The following is a 23,153-nucleotide window of genomic DNA, read 5'->3' as shown; positions in this document are numbered from 1 at the left end:
GATAAAGGTTTCGAAATTACCGAAACTTCAATCTGAGTAGACAACGACGCCTAGGCAACGGGAATCTTGAACCACTATCGAACCAAGCCGCAACCTTTCCGATGTCGGCCTCTACGTAGTCCATCCAGTTGACAATGAACGGTAGAAAAATCTCAGAAAGTATTTCAGTGATTTTTATGCTTGACGGCTGCTAGACCCTTTAGCATAGTTTCGGGCTTATTTATATATTATCTCTTTAGGGTTTTTACGCTTTCCATATATAACACTCTTTTAATTGGTATATCTTTTTAATGAATATTAATTCATTAAAATTAATCTGAACATAATAGTCATCATTAAAATAAATATAATAATGTTTAACCGAAAATTATAATTACATTAATTATAATAAAGATTTGATAAACTATATTTATTTAAACTTATATCTGAACCAAATTCATATACTAATGAAATTATGTTCGATTATGTGTACAACATCCTTGTATGTATAGTATGTTCAACAATTTGATTGCCCAATTAAATTAATTCTATAATTAATTTAATTCATCTGACAATCAGAATAGAGTACCAACTATGTTTTACTCTGTTCATTTCAACCATAGGGTGTGAACCTATAGGTTCTTGTAACGTTAGCAGTAATATTAGAACGATTCTAATGTTACAAACAATGAGTGGCATCTAGCAATGCATCATTGCTACCTAAGTTATGAGAAGTCATGATTCGACATAACCTTTTGTGATTAACCTTTCATGCATTAATCTTTAAGTCCTATATCTTTGGAATGGATACAAGTCATGGAATAGTCACACTTGCATAGTCCATCCCATGTTTCTTGATACCTTAAGTGAGCTATGATACACAAATAAGTATGACATCTCATATCAACTTATTTGAGCATGGCCATGCATTTTTAGTCTCACTCAATCAAGTGGCCTAAGATATTACTCCCATTATGTAGGAGGGACTTATCCTATATTGATCAACCATATCCCTCTACATAGATTGTGGTATATCCAACATTAGTCTTTATAGAACAACCAGTTATGATGTTCGTTTGACTATATCAAAATATACAACTCACGATGTTGGGATAATGATGATCTCAAGTATGATGATCATATACATATTAATCACTATAAGTAATGTTGTGACAATTACATAATAATCCTAGAAACATACTCATAGCAGGTCAGTCCAATATGTTGTTCTCTAACACACATATTCATGCATTGATTTTGACACTCCATATCAATGACAACTCTTTATCATCAATCAACTACATATTAGTCTTAATGCATTATTATTGTCCTAGCCAACAATAATACTTGACTAAGGATCTTTTAAGAATGATCATATTATTCTCAGGATATTATTATAAAACAGTTTATTTATGTACACAGAAAAGAAACTGAAATAATAATGGCAACACCTTATATCAATAAACATGATAAATCAAGTATGTTATTACAACCATTTCGTGATTGATCTTTGAGCATACTCTTACATGCCGTACCAGAGACCAACTCGATACCAAATTCAACTTCCCTAGCTAGAGGTAATCCGGGTAACTCTTTCGGGAACACATCTATAAACTCACAAACCACCGGTACCGATTCAATCTTCGACTCAGACACTTGAGTATTCCACACAAAAGTGAGATAAGCCTCATATCTTTTCCTTAAATATTTTTCAGCAACCAAAGACGATATCACCACAGGCAGTTTATTTGGTTTATTTGGTCTAACCCGAAGGACATTCCCGTTTTCACATTTTAACTCAATAACTTTTCTCCCACCGTCCACTACAACACTATGAGAAGTCAAGCAATCCATCCCAAGGATCACATCAAATTCATTAAATGACACTGACATCAAATTAGCCAGAAAATAATGATCTCTAATTGTCAAAGGACAATTTCTACACACTTGGTCTACAAGCACATGTTTACTTAAAGGGTTAGACACTTTTATCACAAATTCTGTAGGATCAACTAACATGTTCATACGAAGTATCAATTCCATACAAATATAGGAATGAGTCGACCCCGAGTCAATTAAAGCAACAACAGATATTTCATGGATAGAAAAGGTACTCGTAATCACGTCGGAAGACTCTACCTCTTCACGGGCACGAATAGCTTAATTCTTTGCAGGTGTTCTGCCCTCGGACCTTACTGCAGCATCTCTGGGTGCACCACTGCTAGAAGCTTTACTTCCAGGGTTCTTTTGCGGTCTACCCCTCAATGGAGCACTACTTGCCTCCACTTCTTGCTTTTTCTATGCTTCTTCTACATCGGGACAGTCTCAGATGAAATGGTCCAGTAACCCGTATTTAAAACACCCCCTTTTTTTACCTCGGTACTCACCAAAATGATGTCTACCACATTGCAAACATTATTGCCTAATTGGCCAAGCATTACCTATGCTTGCAACAGAAGTGGTCTGAGCTCTAGAAGTTGTGTTCTGCCGATTCTTATTTCTATTCGAAAACCCCATCGAAGCATTCGACTGGGTAGCAAACTCTCTTGATCTTTTAGATGGGGACTAATGTGATTTGCTCATCTGTCTCTTCTTTGAATCCTGTGACTCAATAACCGTTTTCCTTCTTTCTTTTACTAGCTCCTCTGCCTTACATGCTCTCTCGACGAGCACTACAAACTCTCTTATCTCTAAAATACAAACAAACACTCGGATATCTTCATTGAGGCCATCCTTGAACCTCTTACACACGGTGGCTTCTGAGGACACGTACTCTCGTACGAATTTGCTGAGTTTTACAAATTCTTGTTCGTACTCTGTCACTGTCCTACTTCCTTGCTTCAACTTTAGGAATTCCTTCCTTTTTTGGTCTATGAACCTCTAGTTAATATACTTATTTCGAAACTCTTCTTGGAAGAATTCCCACGTTAGTCTCTCTCTTGGTACGACACGAGTGTGTTACACCACTGGTAAGTTGAATCTCGTAAGAGCGACACGACACATTTCACACACTCTTTAGGCGTGCATGACAATTCGTCGAATACCTTGATGGTATTCTCTAACCAAAGCTCTACTTTTTTCGGGTCGTCATCGAGATTTTCCCAGAATTCTTCTGCCATTTGTTTCTGGATCTTGTCTACCGGAAGCTTCTCTCTCCTAATTATGTCCGCACCTTGTGGAGCTACTAGAGCATACTGAGGAATCGGAGGAGGTGGGGGAGGTAGAGTGTTTGGGTTCACACGAACAAACTTTGTGTACCAAGCATCCATCGTTTGGAGATAGGTTTCTCTAGCCCCTTCACCTTGGCCCATAGTCACGGGCTCATTCTCAATTGGCGCGGTCCCTTCAACGAGAGCCGGTGCATTACTCTCTACATCATTCATCGTGGTTCTATCAGGATCCATTTACTATATAAAAACAAAATTTATAATCGTTAGAAATCGTCACACTATCAGTATACAGTTATGGCATGTATAGATAGACTCGTACATCATGCTAGGTTAGTCCTAGAACTGACTAAACCATAGCTTTGATACCACTAAATGTAACACCCCAAACCCGTATCCTATGCCGGAGCGGAATATGAGGCCTTACCTAACTTGAACTCATACTTACAACCAATTCCGAGTCTTCATGACTTGGAAAATTTAAAACTTTCTTAAACTTATCAATATATTCTTAACATGGGCTTACGAGGCCCAAAACACACATCGAAAATCATTCGGGACCAATCCGAGTCTTTTTGAAAACTATAGGAAAATGTCACTTGACACAGGGGCATACACCTGTGCGACCATTCCAACATGGCCGTGCTAATGGCCCGTGCGCCTCACACGACCTAAGCAAAACAGGGATACGCCTGTGTCCTTCACCCTTGTGGAATTAATTCTAAAAGCACACCCAGAGGTGTTTTCACACAGCCTATCACACGCCAGTGTCCCTGGCCCGTGTCCTTCACACGGCCATGACACGTCCGTGTCCTAGATCGTGTGCAAAAACCTTGACATTTTTTTCTGATGTCAGCATTTCATAAGGGTCACATGGCCAAGGCATACGTCCGTATGCTAGACCGTGCCCTTCACACGGCTGAGACACAAGGCCGTGTCTCTGCCCGTGTGTTTACTATCATGCATACTGACTTGAAATTTTTACGTGCAGGGGACACACGGCTGGACAACATGCCCATTGTGCTGGCTGTGTGTCACACACAGCATAGACACACGCCAGTGTGTCTACCCGTGTGGGTAAAATCAGGCTATTTACCAAGCCTCTTTGCCACCCTTACTTACACAACCTACACGAAAACAACCAAAACTAGTACAAGGCTATTTCATGAAATAAAATCAGCCACAATAGTTAACATTTCATTTGTGCATTCAACACATCCATGATCAAAACACCATTTGCATATATCAAAACGAATATCAGCCATCATTCAAGGTGTAATATAAAATGAGGAGTTTATCCCAAGCCAGCACATTAATAACGACACAAAACTCAAGTCTAGTTCCCTATACATGCCATATTCAAAAATATAAATCAAACTATACCGAATGCTTTGATTGATAGTGTGATCGATATCTCTGACTTCTATTGATCCTTGAGCTAGATAGACGGCACTATAAAAAAAAAAGGAAAGGAGAAGAAGTAAGCATAAAGCTTAGTAATTTGCATAAAAATAATTATATAATAATACTTTGCCATTCATCAACAAGCATCATAATACACAAGTGGGCATAAACAAAACTTACTCTGTAACACCCTATACCAGTAACCCACGTCAGGGCGGAGTACAAGGCGTTACCTAACCTAGTCTCATGCATACAACCGATCTCAAGTTACCGAAACTCAGTGCAAATTTAAAACTTTTTCAATTTCTACTATAACCTTTTTATTATGGGCCTACGAGCCTTAAATTGATCGTTGAAAACTATTCGAAACCTTTTCGGGTCTTTAAGCCAACCTTAAGAAATTTGCCTTTAAAACAGGGCACACGCCCGTGTGGAAGAGTAATACACCTGTGTGATCATTTCGACATGGTCGTGCTGATGGCCTGTGTAACTCACATGGCCTAAGCACCCTCGGACACGCCCATGTCCTACACCCGTGTAGAATTAATTCTAATTCACACCTACAGGGGTTTTAACACGGCTAGACACACGCCCGTGTCAATGGTCCGTGTCCCTCACACGGCCACAACACGCCGGTGTCCTAGCCCGTGTGCAAAAACATGGACATTCTATTTCTGACGTTAGCATGCTCATGATGTCACACGGCCAAGGCACAAGCCCGTGTGCTAGGCCGTGCCCTCCACACGGCTGAGACACACCGCCATGTCTCTGCCCGTGTGTTTAATACCATGCATACTGACTTAAAATTTTTATGTGTAGGGAACACACAGCCGAACTACATGCCCATGGGGCAGACCGTGTGTCACACACGGCCTAGACACACTCCCTTGTGTCTACCCGTGTGGACAATATACGGCTATTTACCAAGCCTTATTCCACCCTTACTTGCCTATTTCCATACAAATTCCAACCAATACTAAAATGAGCACAATTTCAAAAATCAAATCAGCCACAATTGACATTCATTCCACCATGATAATGCATCTTTTATAAATTCAAAATGAATGTTAACCATCAATCAAGGCATAATACAAATTGATAGGCTTCCAACCCAAGCCAACACATTTGGCCAAATCTCAAAGACACAAAATAATAAAGTCTAAGTCCTATAGATGCCATAATCAAAATATAAATCCAACTATACCGAATGCTTTAGTTGATAGTGTGATTGATATCTCTGCCTTCGGGTGATGCTTGAGCTAGATAGGTGGCACTGTAAGGAAATGGAAAGGAAATAGAGTAAGCATAAGTTGCATATAAGTAAATATACAACATCAATATATCAATGATCAACATGCTCATAATACCGAGGTAGGCATAAGTATAACTTACTCATTATCGTCCATGCAAATCACAAGTTATATATAGAGGGCTCATATCTCATACGTACCAATTAGGTACTTGTACCACTCACAACACGGCTATACTTTCCTTATTAACGTAAGAACATAAGTTTCACCGTTGAACCATTCAAAATACTACCGGATATTCATTAAGCCTTAAAAGTGGGTAAGGTGCTGATGCCATGTCCCAGACACGGCCTTACACTGGCTCACATCTCAAGTTGATGCCATGTCCCAGACACGGTCTTACACTGACTATCATCTCGTAGCCGATGCCATGTCCCAGACATGGTCTTACACTGGCTTACGTCTCGAGGCCGATGCATGTCCCAGGCATGTCTTACATTAGCTCTCGTCTCAATGCTGATGCCATGTCCCAGAGATGGTCTTACACTGGCTCTCATAATGTGGTCGATGCATGTCCCAGACATGTATTACACTAGCTCACAAACAAATGACCCAAACGTCATGGCATGAATATCCGATTTACTTCTTAAGGTTACAACGTAATTTCCACTATATCAATTATCATTATACATTCCCAACTTCACAACCAAACAATTCATGCCATATTAACTCAATACAATTCAATACATACAATAACAATGTAGTTGTATTATTTACATACAACTTATCTCGGATTACAAAACATACACGACTAGTCGGTTTTGTTGATTTGCTTGATTTTTCCTCGGTCTAGGTTTGGATTTGGAAATTCTTGATCTAAAATAGAAAAATGCACTCGTTTAATCACTAAATAAAATTAAGCAATTAAAAATTCACATCTTCGATAAAATAACCATTTTGCCCCTAAACTTTGGCAAAATGACCATTTTACCCATATGCTAGAAAATCTATTTTTATCGAATTTCTTCATATCTTAAGTTTATTTGGGCTCTTTTTACTCTTATTGCAACCCCAAATTCTCTCTATTTTACACATTTATCACTTATTTTACAACTTGTGCAAAATAGTCCCTTTAGGTGTTTTCATGGTAACACCTTTCACAAAAGTTGTCTATTACACAACTAAGACATATATTCTTCCATAAAATTTCAGAAAACACCCTAAATGACCTCATAGGAAAACCCTAGACCTTCAACCATTTTACAAGATAGTATCCTCATTTGAAACCTCATGCTTCAAGGGACTCAAAAATGCAAAAATCCTCAACAAAGGATATGGAAATCACTTACTTGTGAGTGCTTCAAGTTACTAAAAAATTTTAAGCTCTCAAACCCCCTTCAATGGCTAATTTTGGTGGAGAAAAGAGATGAGTAAGGGATGATATCATCCTTTTTTTATTTTATTTCTACTTTAGTTAAAATTGGTCACCTAACCCAACAAATTTTTAAAATTTTGACCACATATGTTTCCTATGGCTGGTCGCTTTATTTCTAGGGGTCTAATTGCCCTTTAAAATCCTCTAATTTTGATTCTCTAATAAAATAACACCTTTAGCTATCAAAATAGAACTTTTTTCACCTTATGCAATTTAGTCCTTTTTCGCAATTGGACTCACAAACGTCAAAATTAACTCATCAAATTTTTCATGTACTAATATAAACATGCTATGACTCCAAAATAATAATAAAATAATTTCTCTAACTTTGAATTTGTGGTCTCGAGACCACTATTCTGACTAGCCCCAAAATCGGGCTGTTATATTTCTCCCCCTTAGGGATTTTCGTCCCCGAAAATCTTACTGGTGAATAAGTTCGGGTACTGATCTCTCATAGTCTCCTCGGGTTCCCATGTGGCTTTCTCAACTCCATGTCTACACTACAAAACTTTCACAAGTGCAATACTCTTATTTCTCAATTGTTTAACTTTCCGGGATAAAATTTTGACCGGCTCTTCACCATATGTCATGTTCGGAAGAATCTCAACCTCTATCGGTTCAATCACATGTGAAGGGTCTGATCTATATCGATGTAACATGGACACATGAAACACGTCGTGAATCTTTTCCAACTGTGGTGGTAAAGCCAATCAATAAGCAACCAATCCTACTCTCTCAATAACCTTATAAGGCCCTATGAAACGAGGACTTAACTTGCCTTTTCTACTAAATTTGAGGACTTTCCTCCATGGGGACACTTTTAAAAATACCTTATCACTGACTTGAAATTCAATTTCCTTTTGTCTCAAGTCCGGGTAGGATTTCTGTCTATCCGAAGCAACTTTCAAGCAGTCACAAATTACTTTAACTCTCTCTTTAGTCTCTTTGACTAGATCGACCCCATAAATCTGACTCTCTCTTAGCTCAGTCTAATATAAGGGCGTTCGACACTTTCGCCCATACAAAGCCTCATAAGGCACCATTTTTAGACTTGTTTGATAACTATTATTATAGGCGAATTCAACTAATGGTAGATACTTTTCCCAACTGCCTTGGAAACCAAAGACGCAACACAATAACATGTCCTCTAATATCTGAATTACTCTCTCTGATTGACCGTCAATTTACGGATGGAAAGCTGTGCTAATACTCAATTTTGTTCCCAATGCCTTTTGTAAATTTTTCCAAAACCTCGAGGTAAATCTCGGATCTCTGTATGAAATAATCGATATGGACATCCCATGTAGTCTCACAATCTCGGAAACGTACAAGTTGGCTAATCTCTCAAGGGAGTAGTCGGTACGCACAGGTATGAAGTGTGCCGACTTTGTTAGCCTATCCACAATAGCTCAAATAGCATCCTTTTTCTTCGGGGTCAATGGCAAACCTAATACAAAGTCCATAGTGACCCGATCCCACTTCCACTCGGGGACTTGATAGGTTGAAGTAAACTCGAATGTACTTGGTGTTCAGCCTTCACTTGCTGACACACTAGGCACCTAGACACAAACTCTGAAATGTCTCTTTTCATACGTGACTACCAATACATTTTCTTAAGGTATTTGTACATTTTCACACTGCCCGGGTGGACGGACAAACAATCGCTATGTGCTCCTTGTAGAATCTTCTGAATAAGCTCATTGTCCTTGGGTACACAAACTCTATCTTTGAACATTATACATCCATTAGTACTAATGCGAAAATCTATTGCAACTCCCGATTCACACTGAGTTTTCTTGGCTTGTAGCTTCTCATCATTTTTTTGAGCTTCACGGATCTTTTGAAGAAACGTCGATCTAGCTCCCAACTCTACTAGAACTGAACCATCATTAGACAAAATCATACTAACATTCATTGCTCTCAGTGCAACTAATGATTTTCTACTCAATGCATCAGCGACAACGTTCGTCTTCCCCTGATGATAGTCGATAATCAACTCGTAATCCTTTAACAGCTCTAACCACTGGCGTTGTTGCAAGTTCAAGTCCTTTTGAGTCATCAAGTACTTTAAGCTCTTATGGTCGGCGAATTCCCTACATTTCTCGCCATACAGATAGTGTCTCCAAATTTTCAACGCGAATATGATGGCGGCCAACTTTAAATCATGTGTCGGGTAATTCTTCTTATGTGGCTTCAGTTGCCTTGAAACGTAAGCTATGACCTTACCTTCTTGCATAAGCACACACCCCAAACCATTCAAGGAGGAGTCACTATATACCACAAACTCCTTACCCGACTCTGGTTGCACTAACACTGAGGCTTCGGTCAACAAAGCTATTAATTTCTCAAAACTCTATTGACACTTTTTTGTTCAATGAAACTTGACGTCCTTGTGCAGTTGCCTTGTCATTGGTGTAGCTATCATAGAGAATCTGTTTACAAACCGTCTGTAGTATCTAGCCAAACCCAAAAAGCTTTGGACTTCTGTCACGTTCCTCGGTGGTTTCTACTCTACAATAGCCAAGATCTTGCTTGAGTCAACTAGGATCCTGTCTTTCGACACAATGTGTCCTAGGAACCCAACCTCCTTAAGCCAAAATTCACTCTTACTGAACTTTTCGTATAAGTGTTTGTTTCTCAAGGTTTGCAACACAACTCTCAGATGCTCCGCGTACTCGCTCTCATCACGCGAATAAACTAATATGTCATCAATAAAGACGACGACAAACTTATCTAGATACGGTCAGAAAATATGGTTCATTAAATCCATAAATAACTTCGGGGCATTAGTCAAACCAAAGGGCATGACGAGGAACTCATAATGCCCGTATCTTGTCTGAAACGCAGTTTTCAGTACATCTTGCTCTTTCACTCTTAATTGGTAGTATCCAGATCTTAGGTCAATCTTAAAAAATATAGTGGCTCCCTTTAAATGATCAAACAGGTCGTCGATCCTTGGTAAAGGATACTTGTTTTTCATTGTTACTTTATTGAGCTGTCTATAGCCGATACATAATCTCATTGACCCATCTTTCTTTTTCATGAAGAGTACCAGAGCACCCAATGGGGAAAAACTCAGTCTCGCAAAGCCCTTGTCCGTTAGCTCTAGCAACTGTGCTTTCAACTCTTTTAACTTCGTTGGAGTCATCCTGTATGAAGCAATCGAGATGGGTGTCATACCGGTGACCAACTCAATTCCGAACTCAACTTTCTACACTGGAGGCAATCTGGGTAATTCTTCCGGAAACACGTCTGTAAACTCACAAATCACTGGTACCGATTCAATCTTCAACTCAGACACTTGAGTATTCAACAGAAAAGCTAGATAAGCCCCATATCCTTTCTTCAAATATTTCTTAGTAGTCAAAGACGATAGTACTACAGGCAGATTATCTGACTCATTTGGTCCAACTTGAAGAACATTTCCGTATTTACATTTCAACTCAATTATCTTTTTCCCGCAGTCCACTATAACACTATGAGCAGTCAACCAATCTATCCCAAGGATTACATCAAACTCATTAAACGATAATAACATCAACTTAGCTGGAAAAAAAATGACCTCTAATTGTCAAAGGGCAATTTCTACATACTTGATCCACTAGTACATGTCTGCCTAAAGGATTGGACACTTTTATTACAAACTCAGTGGACTCTACTAGCATACCCAAACGAGGTATCAATTTCATACAAATATAAGAGTGGGTAGATCCCGGGACAATTAAAGCAACAACAGATATTTCATGGATAGAAAAGGTACCAGTGATCACGTCGGGAGACTCTGCCTCTTCCTGAGCTCGAATAGCATAAGTCCTTACAGGCGCTCTACCTTCGGACCCCACCACAACATCTCTTGGCATGCCTCTACTGCTAGCCCCACTTCCGGGGTTCTTTTGTGATCTACCCCTTAAGGGAGCACTGCTTGCTTTCACATTTTGTTTTCTCTCTCTCATTCAACTTGGGACAATCATGGATGAAGTGTTTCGATGATCCGCACTTGAAACAGTGCCTTGCATTCCCTCGGCACTTACTAAAATGACGCCTTCGACATTACGAGCAGTCTGACCTATTTGGCCGAGTGCTACCAACACTTGCGACCGAAGTGGTCTAGGCTTTCGAAGTTGTGTTCTGCCGATTCTTGTTCCTATTTGAATACCCCACCGAAGCATTCGACCGGGTAGTGAACTCTTTTAATCTTTTAGAATAGGACTGATGTGATTTCCCCATCTGTCTTTTCTTTAAATCTCGAAACTCATAAGCCGCTTTCCTCCTTTTTTTAATCAGCTCTTCAGCCTTACAGGCTCTTTCAACAAGTGCTACAAATTCCTACAGCTCTAAAATGCCAACAAACACTCGGATATCTTTATTGAGGCCGTCCTCAAACCTCTTACACATGGTGGATTCTGTAGATACACACTCCCACGCATACTTTCTAAGCCTCACAAATTCAAGTTCATATTCCGTCACTGACATTTGGCCCTAATTTAGCTCTAAGAACTCCTTCCTCTTTTGGTCTATGAATCTTTGGCTAATATACTTTTTTTGGAATTCCTCCTGGAAGAATTCCCACGTGATCCTCTCTCTCGGTACGAAGGACACGAAAGTGTTCCACTGCTGATAAGCCGAATCTCGTAAGAGAGACACGACACATTTCATGTACTCTTCAAGTGTGCATGACAATTCGTCGAATACTCTGATGGTATTATCTAACCAAAACTTTGCTTTCTTCGGGTTGTCATTGAGGTTTTCCCAGAATTTCTCGGCCCTTTGTTTCCAGATCTTGTCTATTGGAGGCTTATCTATTCTAAACTTGTCCGCACCTTGCGAAGCTACCGGGGCATACTGAGGAATTGGAGGAGGTGGGGGAGGTAGAGTGTTTGAATTCACAAGCATCCATCATTTGGAGTTAGACATCTCTAGCCCATCCGCCTTAGCCCATAGTCACGGGTTCACTCTCAACTGGCACGGTCCCTTCAGCGGGAGCCGACGCGTTACTTTCCATGTCATCCGCCGTGGCTCTATCAGGATCCATTTACTATATAAAAACATAATTTATAATCGTCAAAAATCATCACACTATCAATATATAGTTATGGCTTGCATAGCTAGACTCGTACTCTCACTAGGTTAGTCCTAGAACCGACTAAACCATAGCTCTGATACTACTAAATGTAACACCCTATACTCGTAACTCACGTCGGAGCGGAGTACAAGGCGTTACCTAACCTGGTCTCATACATACAACCAATCTCAAGTTATCGAAACTCGGTACAAATTTAAAACTTTTTCAATTTCTACTATAAACTTTTTATTATGGGTCTCTGATCCCCAAATCGATCGTTGAAAATTATTCAGAACCTTTCCGAGTCTTTAAACTAACATTAAGACATTTGCCTTTAAAACAGGGCACATGCCCGTGTGGAAGAGTAACACGCCCTTGTGATCATTTTGACATGGTCGTGCTGATGGCCCATGTGACTCACACGGCCTAAGCACCCTAGGACACGCCCGTGTCCCACACTCGTGTAGAATTAATTCTAATTCACACCTACAGGGGTTTTCACACGGCCAGACACACGCCCGTGTCAATGGCCCGTGTCCCTCACACGGCCACGACACGCCCGTGTGCAAAAACATGGACATTCTATTTCTAACATTAGCATGCTCATGATGTCACACGGCCAAGGCACATGCCCTTGTGCTAGGCCGTGCCCTCCACACGGCTGAGACACACTGCCATGTCTCTGCCCGTGTGTTTAATACCATGCATACTGACTTAAAATTTTTATGTGCAGGTGACAACGGCCGAACTACACGCCCATAGGGCAGACCGTGTGCAACACACGGCCTAGACACACGCCCGTGTGTCTACCCATATGGATAGTATAAGGCTATTTACCAAGCCTCATTGCCACTCTTACTTGCCTATTTCCATACAAATTCCAACCAATACTAAAACGAGCACAATTTCAAAAATCAAATCAGCCATAATTGACATTCATTCCACCATGTTAATGCATCTTTTATAAATTCAAAATGAATTTAGCCATCATTCAAGGCATGATACAAATTGATAGGCTTCCAACCCAAGCCAACACATTTGGCCAAATCTCAAAGGCACAAAATAATAAAGTCTAAGTCCTATACATGCCATAATCAAAATATAAATCCAACTATACCCTTCGGTTGATAATGTGATCGATATTTCTGACTTCTGGTGATCCTTGAACTAGATAGGAGGCACTGTAAGGAAATGGAAAGAAAAGGGAGTAAACATAAGTTGCATATAAGTAAATATACAACATCAATATATCAATGATCAACATGCTCATAATATCGAGGTAGGCATAAGAATAACTTACTTATTACCGTCCATACAAATCACAAGTTATATATATAGGGCTCATATCTCATACGTACCAATTAGGTACTTGTACTACTCACAACACGATCATACTTTCCTTATTAACTTAAGAACATAACTTTCACCGTTGAACCATTTGGAATACTACTGGATATTCATTAAGCCTTAAACATGGGTAAGGTGCCGATGCTATGTCCCAGACATGGTCTTACACTAGCTCATATCTCAAGTCGATGCCATGTCTCAGACACGGTCTTACACTGACTATCATTTCGTAGCCGATACATGTCCCAGACATGTCTTACACTGGCTTACGTCTCGAGGCCGATGCATGTCCCAGACATGTCATACACTAGCTCTCGTTTCAATGCCGATGCCATGTCCCAAACATGGTCTTACACTAGCTCTCATAATGTGGCCGATGCATGTCCCAGACATGTCTTACACTAGCTCAGAAACAACTGACCTAAACGTCATGGCATGAATATCTGATTTACTTCCTACGGTTACAACGGAATTTCCACTATCTCAATTATCATTATACATTCCCAACTTCACAACCAAACAATTCATGCTATATTAACTCAATACAATTCAATACATACAATAACAAAGTAGTTGCATTATTTACATACAACTTACCTTAGATTACAAAATGTACACGACTAGTCGGTTTAGCCGATTTGCTTGGTTTTTCCTCGGTCTAGGTTCAGATTTGGAAATTCTTGATCTAAAATAGAAAAATGGACTCATTTAATCACTAAATAAAATTAAGCAATTAAAAATTCACATCATCGATAAAATGACCATTTTGCCCCTAAACTTTAGAAAAATGACCATTTTACCCCTATGCTAGAAAATCATTTTTTATCGAATTTCTTTGCATCTTAAGCTTAGTTGAACTCTTTTTACTCTTATAGCAACCCTAAATTCTCTCTATTTTACACATTTATCACTTATTTTACAACTTGTGCAAAATAGTCCCTTTAGGTCTTTTCATGGTAACACTTTTCACAAAAGTTGTCTATTACACAACTAAGACTCAAATTCTTCCATAAAATTTTAGAAAACACCCTAAATTCCCTTATGGAAAAACCCTAGACCTTCAACCATTTTGCAAGATAGTACCCTCATTTAAAAGCTTATGCTTCAAGGGACTCAAAAATACAAAAATCATCAACAAAAGGTATGTAAATCACTTACTTGTGAGTGCTTCAAGTTGCTGAAAATTTTTAAGCTCTCACTCCCCCCTCCATGGCTAGTTTTTGGTGGAGAAAAGAGATGAGTAAGGGATGATATCATCCTTCTTTTATTTTTTTCTATTTTAGTCAAAATTGGTCACCTAACCTAACAAATTTTTAAAATTTTGACCACATATGTTTCCTATGGCCGGCCACTTTATTTTTAGGGGTCTAATTGCCCTTTAAAATCCCCCAATTTTGCTTCTCTAATAAAATAACACCTTTAGCTATCAAAATAGAACTTTTGCACCTTATGTGATTTAGTCCTTTTTCGCAATTGGACTCACAAACATCAAAATTAACTCACCAAATTTTTCATGTACTAATATAAATATGCTATGACTCCAAAATAATAATAAAATAATTTCTCCAACTTCGAATTTGTGGTCCTAAGACCACTATTCTGACTAGCCCCAAAATCGGGCTATTATATACTCATCAATACTCAATACACATCATATAGCATATGATGTGGCTCACATTTTATACATACCAAATAGATACTTGTATCACTCACAACACAGTTATAATTTCCTCATTAAGTAGAAATCAAAACTTCCACCGTTGAACCATTCAGAATGCTATCGGGTATACCATAGCCTCAAACATGGGTTAAGGTGCCGATGCCGTGTCCTAGACACGGTCTTACACTGGCTTATATCTCAAGTCGAAGCCATGTCCCAGACATGGTCTTACACTGACTATCATCTCGTAGCCAACGCATGTCCCAGACATATCTTATACAAGCTTACGTCTCGAGGCCGATACGTTTCTCAAACACGTCTTACACTAGCACTTGTCTCAATTTCGATGTCATGTCCCAGACATGGTCTTACACTAGCTCTCACAAATGACCTCATCGTTATGGCATGAATATCTGATTTATTTCCCTAGGGTTACAAAGGGAATTTTACTATCTCTACTCTCATCATATTTTCTCATTTCTACAAGTCAAGCAATTTATGCTATAATAATTTCGATACAATTCAAAAACATATATTATCAAAGTAGTTGTATTATTTACATGTAACTTGCCTCGAATTACAAAATGTGGCGACTAGTCGATTTAGTCGATTTGCTTGGCATTCCCTCAGTCTAGGTTCGGATTCAGTATTTCTTGATCTATAATAGCAAAATACACTTATTTAATCACTAAATAAAATTAGGAAATTGAAAATTCACTTTTTTGGTAAAATGACCATTTTGCCCCTAGACCTTGACAAAATGACCATTTTACCCTTAGGCTCGAAAATCAATTTTTATCGAATTTATTTATTTATTAAGACTAATTGAACCTATTTGACTCTTATAGGAACTCCAAATTCCCACTATTTCACACATTTATTATCTATTTTACAACTTATGCACATTAGTCCTTTTAGGTGTTTTCATGCTAACACCTTTCACAAAAGTTGTTTATAAGACACCTAAGACTCATTTTCTTCCATAAAATCTCAGCAAACATCACAAATTCTTTCATGGAAAAACCCTAGACTCTTAATCATTTTGCAAAATAGTACCCTCATTTGAAAGCTCATGCTTCAAGGGCCTCAAAAGTACAAAAATATTTAAGAAAAGCCATTAGGATCACTTCCTTGTGAAGGCTTAAAGTTTCTGAAATCTCATGCTTTTAAAACCCCATTCTTTGCTGAAAAGTTCGGTGGAGGAAGAAGATGAAAAGGGATGATATCATCCTTCTTTTATCTATTTCTATTTTTGGTCAAAATAAGCCACCTAACCCATCAAATTTTAAAATTTTGTCTCCTCTTTGACTCTATGGCTGGCTATGCTCCCTTAAAAGGGTCTAACTGCCATTTAAAATCCCCTAATTTTTATTCTCTAATAAAATAGCACCTTTAGATATCAAATTCATACTTTTGCACTTTATGCAATTTAGTCCTTTTTCGCAATTGGGCTCACAAATGTTAAAATTAGCTCACCAAAATTTTCATGCACTAATATAAACATGCTATGACTCTATATTAATAATAAAATAATTTCTCTAACTTTGAATTTGTGGTATCGAGACCACTATTCTGACTAGCCCCAAAATCGGGCTATTACAATGATATGAAGAATCCAACGCTCTCTTTTCAGTTTGAGGCTTGTTGGGCTAAGGAGGATGAGGCTAAGGATTTAATCAAAAGAGTGTGGGATCAATGTAATGGGGATGTGTTGACTGGTTCTGATCATATTCGCCTTCACCTAGGGAAATGGTAGTTTTCGCAGTTCAATAAAAGTCAACATCTAAAGTGGAGTTTAATTAATTGGATTGATAAGCTCATTGGCGGGTCTACTTTGGATTCTAACATTGAGAGGTTAAGAGTGTCTTGGGCAGAGTTGGGCCGCTTTTATGAGGAGGAAGAGTAGTATTTGGCTCAGAGATTTTGGATTCAGTGGCTTAAAGGGGGAGACTGTACTACTTGCTTCTTTCATGTTCGAGCGTCTAGGAGAAATAAAAGGAATATAATTGAGGGTTTACATGATACTGAGGGTAATTGGGTTTCCAATACTAGAAGGGTCTGTCAGGTGGCTTGGGATTACTTTCACTATCTTTTTAAGATTGAGGCCCATAGAAACCTTGAGAGGGCATTGGGCTTGATTCCTAATTGTATCACCTCTGATATGAATAGTGTTTTGGATTGCAGTTTAACTGATAAGGAGCTTGTTGAAGCTTTTAATCAGATGGATCCTTGTAAGGCTCTAGGTATTGATGGGCTTTCGGGGTCTCTTCTTTAAGGAAACCTGGGGGTGGTTGGTAAAGATGTGCTCAAGCTTTGTCATGATGTTCTGGATGGGAAAAAAGATATCAATGATATAAATGAATATTGCCAAAATTGATGAGCCCAATGATATGAAAAACTTTCATCTTATTAGCATGTGTAGAGTTATATACAAGATGATTTCTAAGGTCTGAGCTAATAGAATAAAAAATGTTCTTTCGATATGTATCAACTAGAACCAGAGTGCTTTTGTGCCGAGGTGTATGATTCATGATAATTTCTTCATTGCTCATGAGCTTTTGCGTTATATCCAGAGTTCTAAAAATGGGTCAAATAAAGGGTTCGTGATCAAGCTCGACATGAGTAAAGCTTATAACTGTGTTGAATGGGACTTCTTAGAGAAAGTGATGATCCGTAGGGGCTTTTCTGCTTCATGGGTTACTCTGGTTATACGATGCCTCCAATCGGTGAAATATGTTGTTAAGTGTAATACGTCCTTCATGGATGTGATTATTTTTGAGAGAGGGCTTTGGCAAGGTGATCCACTTTCACCCTATCTTTTTTTTTTGTTTTGTATGGAAACACTCTCTAGGTTGCTCCTAGAGGACTAGACGAATAGGAAGATTTGGGGATTCAGGCTAGTTAGAATGGGCTTAGGGTTAATTATCTATTCTTTGTGGATGATGCTCTCCTTTTTGTTCGTAATAAAATGTAGGAGGTTGAGATCATTGAGGATGTCCTCTATTATTTCGAGTCAATTTCTGGGTAAAAGATTAATCCTTCCAAGTCTATTCTCTATTTCAGCCCTAATAGTCTGAGAGATTAGAGGGAACAATTGAGTGGTATATTGGGTATGTGTGTTCTCGAAATTATGTATAACTATTTGGGTTTGCCTTTAGTCATTGGCAAGAGTAAGACGATGGCGTTTCAACACATTATTGATTGGTTTTCTATTAGGATAAAAGACTAGTCTAAAAGTCTTTTATCTTATGGTGGTAAGGATATTTTCATTAAATCTGTTTTGCAATCTTTACCTACTTATGACCTTTCAGTTTTTCTTGTTCACAGGGGCACCCTTGATGTGATGATTTCGAGAATGATGAGCTTTTGGTGGGCAAAAAAGAATAAGGATAGTGGCTTGGCGATAATGGTGTGGGACTCTCTATGTACACTTAAGGGCGTGGGTGGTATTGGTTTTAGGGACTTAAGGCTTTTCAATATTGTGCTTCTCGTATAGTTTACTTGGATTATAAAATGGATATTCAGTGGGCTAAGGTGAAATCTTTGAAAGAAGGTATTGTTTGGGCGTGTAACAATAATATTGAAAGGGCCATCTTCGAGACCGATTGTGCGGGGTTGGTTAACCGGTTTAAATTTCGTAGAGAGGATATCTCGATCTTTGGATTTCAATTGAAGAATAGTTTCAATTTTTTGGATTCTTCTATCGAGTTTGTGATTGATTGGGTCATTTGCTCGAGTAATTGGGTGGCTGATGGCCTTTGTAAACTTGCTATTGATAAACGTTGTACCTTTTCTTTTAACATAGGGTATCCGACCGATATCCATGGGCTTGTATTTGTTGATGCTTGTTAATTTTGATGAAAAAAGAATAACATAGGTACGATTTTATCTAATTGAACAAATTACAAAGGCCTATAACATTACAAACATGATTTGAACAATTTAAGTAGACAGAATGCAATCAATCTAACACAAACACAATTTAAGTCATTTTAATTAAATTGAAAGCATCAAAACAATTAGCATTCATGTTTATGATCTTAAAGAAATTAAAAAAAATAAGAGAAAGAAACTAGAAGACAAATCAAACTAGCATGCATCCATTTCTCTCTACTTTGTTCTGTCGACAAAGGCCTTCAAAAATGTTGAATGTTTGATCTGTCATAATTCAGTGTAACACATTAAACTAGTTTTCGCATTTAAGGAGATTGAATGCAAGCATTTTCGTTATGTTTTAGTTAAGTTGTCTAAGTTTTATTTACATTCAATAAAATGTGCAATTTGAGTCTTTTATTGACCTTATGGGCTGAATGAGGCCCCAAGGGTGAGCTAACGCACTTTGTTAATGTGCAAGAGACCACTAGAAGACGTAGTAAATGAATATTGGTCACTATGTTGCAACATGGATGATTCAATGTCAAAACATAGGGAATAGAATCGAGAAAACTCAAGTCTGCCTTCGATGTCATGACACAGACTGAGGGTGTCACGACATACCCCTGAAGATAGTTGAAGAGGAGTATACTGATTGCTATGTCAAGACACAAAAAAAGACAAAGGCATATACTGGCTTTTTGAATCCTTCATGTTTGTAGCTAGTGAACTGTGAATCTTTCTTTGAGGTTAAAAATTTTAGTTCTTTGGTTTCTTGAAACTCGATAGAGGTGGAAGACTTTACCTACCTCTTTTCATCCTTTCTTTTTTGAAGTTCTTACTCCTGTCCTTAATAATGGATTCTATCTTGTGAGTTTAGCGGTTATCTTTGCCAATATCTTGCATTCAGAGGCTACCACAAGAGCACGAATTTCATCTCCTAGCTCTAATTCAAACATGTCACACATCTCCTTCTCTATTGGAAACATGTTCTTGGCATATCTACTAAGTCGAAAGAATTCACGCTCATACTCCAAAATGGACATCCTGCCTTGTTTCAAATACAAAAGGCCTTTATTTATTTGTTTGACAAGCATCTAATTGATATATCTCTTTTTGAACTTTTGCAAGAAGAATTCTCAATCCACTGTAAGCTTAAGGGTAACACTGACCAAAGTTTCCCATCATTGGTATGCTTCTCCTTCCAGTAAAGACATGACGCATCTAAGACTATCTTCTTGATTACACTTTAATTCCTTAATAAACCTACATAGGCCGGACAACCACTACTTAGCCACCATGGGGTCATCTCCCCTATCACCAAGAAATTCTTTGCTGCCTCTTTTCCTAATCTCTCGAATGGGGTCAACCTCAAGTTGTGGTTGAGGAGGGCGCCGAAGCTATTGTGGTTGGGGTCAACCACTGCTTGATGTCTTCATTCAAATCGTCTTCAAATCTTTTACACATAGCTTTAATCGAAACACATTCTCATGCATATTGACTTAATCTCACAAATTCTCGTATGTATTTTGTAACAGACATACGGCCCTGTTTCAGCTCAAGAAACTCTTTGCGTTTTTGATCTATGAATCTCTGACTGATGTACTTCTTTCTAAACTCAGTCTGAAAGAACTCCCAAGTGACTCATTCTTTCGAAACCATAGATATCAACGTTTTCCATCAATGATACGTCGTATCTCTCAGAAGTGAAACATCACATTTAAGACATTCATCAGGAGTACATGACATTTCATCAAAAGCTCGTATCGTATTCTCGAGCCAGAATTCAGCTCTCTCAGTGTCATCATCAGTAGCGGCACGAAACTTTTTAGCCCCATATTTTCTAATTTGATCAACCGGTGGCTTACTCAATTGAATCGGATTCACAACTTGTGGCATGACAGGGACTTGTGGAGGATTAGGCGGTGGTGGAGGTTGTGGAGCAGTCGAATTAGTTCTAATATACTGAGTGAACCACTCATTCATTATTTGGAAGAAAGCTTGCTTAGCCTCTCCCTCATGGCTACTCTTAACAAGTCTAGAATTAGATTGCACTGCCTCTTGAGCAAGAACGGGTGCATTACTTTCCACGTCATCGGCTACAGCTTGATCAAGATCCATAAACTATACAATAACACATTTTAATTGTCAGGAATCATCACACTATCGCAGTTTACAAATATGGCATGTATAGCTAGACTCACACCACTACGTTAGTCCTAAAACAGACTAAACCTTAGCTCTGATACTAATCAAATGTAACACCCTTAACCCGTATCCGTCTCCAGATTAGGGTTAGGAGACATTAGCTGACAAAACATAGTTTAGCATGCTTATATAAACTTAAAAAACATATCAAAATCCTTCACAATAATTTTCAATTGAATAGCAATCATCTATTCATTCATATAAACCAATTTTTGCACATAAGAAACACTTCATCAAATAAAATCAATCATGCTTTTTTACTTATAATACATATACAAACCATGCTGTAAAATTTCAATCATACTAATATCATTTTTAATCACATATTCGAACTATCTAATATGTAACAAAACCATATTGTATGCATTTTACAAATATAATATTCTAACTATAAGGGCATCAATTACTTGGTATTTGAATACCTAAATTAAAAACAAGCATATTTCCTTACTTCATATTCCAAACACATATATCACAACATTTATTTGTTTATAACTATTTATTTTATTAGCTAATTATCAAACATGCCAGTTTAACAACACATTTCGTTACTATTTATCTCATTCAAGTGAACAGTTAAAACAAATTCAAACTATGCCCAATTCGGACCATAATAATGCAAACGTTTCGAACTAAAACCAATTTACCAAAATTGGACAACACATATATACAAGGCATCAACTAACATATAAATTCCAGCCAAAAACATACTAATTCATGCGCATTTCATACTTTACAAAAATATCACCCAAAATTATACCAATTTTCATTCATCACATAATCAATCATCTAATCAACAATGGCTAAATACATATGGCATCACAAAACATATATATATTTTACCTGACACTAGCCGAATGTAAGTACACATCTTATACCATATTTTATCCACAAATGACTAAAGCAATTTTATTATTAACAATTTACCGAATACACAATCAACCATTTGCCAAAATTATTCATTCAAACATTTCCAAACCAGAAAACATTATAACCACATCAAAAACCATGTAACATATTTCCAAAATAAGTTAAGTAAAAAGGCCAAATGCACACCAACCTAAACCATTTTTAAACCAACTCATAAGCCAAATTATACATCAAAACATATGTCATTAATAAACCATACCGAATAGCCAAATTCAAAAGCATAGCTTACTCATACCATGGCAATTATAAACACATATCATAAGTTAATTACACTTCCATTAACTTCATTCATAAGCCAATTCACATGGCTATTAACACAATTCAAAACATACCATTTGATTACTAGCCTATTCATGCCATATAACATATTTACAAGCCTCAAAAGTACCAAAATGGTGATTGATAGTGTGACGATGATCCTTGACGATCCCCGAGCTCAAGCTAGCTTTCAATATCTATAAAACAACGAATAAACACATAAAGTAATCTCGAAAAGCTTAGTAAGCCATAAGCAAATAAATCATCACAAAAACATTCATAAATCAATTCTAAATAGCCGAACCTAATTAGTTCCATACACATATATAATCACACTTCTCATGTATTTCACATGATCACTTTAAGCATCCAAATTTTTTTTTAAATGTTCATATAAATCTCATATGTACCTAAATTATTTAGTTCAAATTTGCCTTCAGTCTCATTTTAACATTGCCCGTTGAACCATTTGGAATCGTTAAGGATACTCGGAAACACATATATCAAATACAATGCCATATCCCAGATATGGTCTTACATGTTATCACATGTCAATGCCTCTGTCCCAGACAGGGTCTTA

This window comes from Gossypium arboreum, chromosome 10 (assembly GCF_025698485.1).
Source record: "Gossypium arboreum isolate Shixiya-1 chromosome 10, ASM2569848v2, whole genome shotgun sequence".
NCBI lineage: Eukaryota > Viridiplantae > Streptophyta > Magnoliopsida > Malvales > Malvaceae > Gossypium > Gossypium arboreum.
This window is presented reverse-complemented; position numbering follows the sequence as displayed.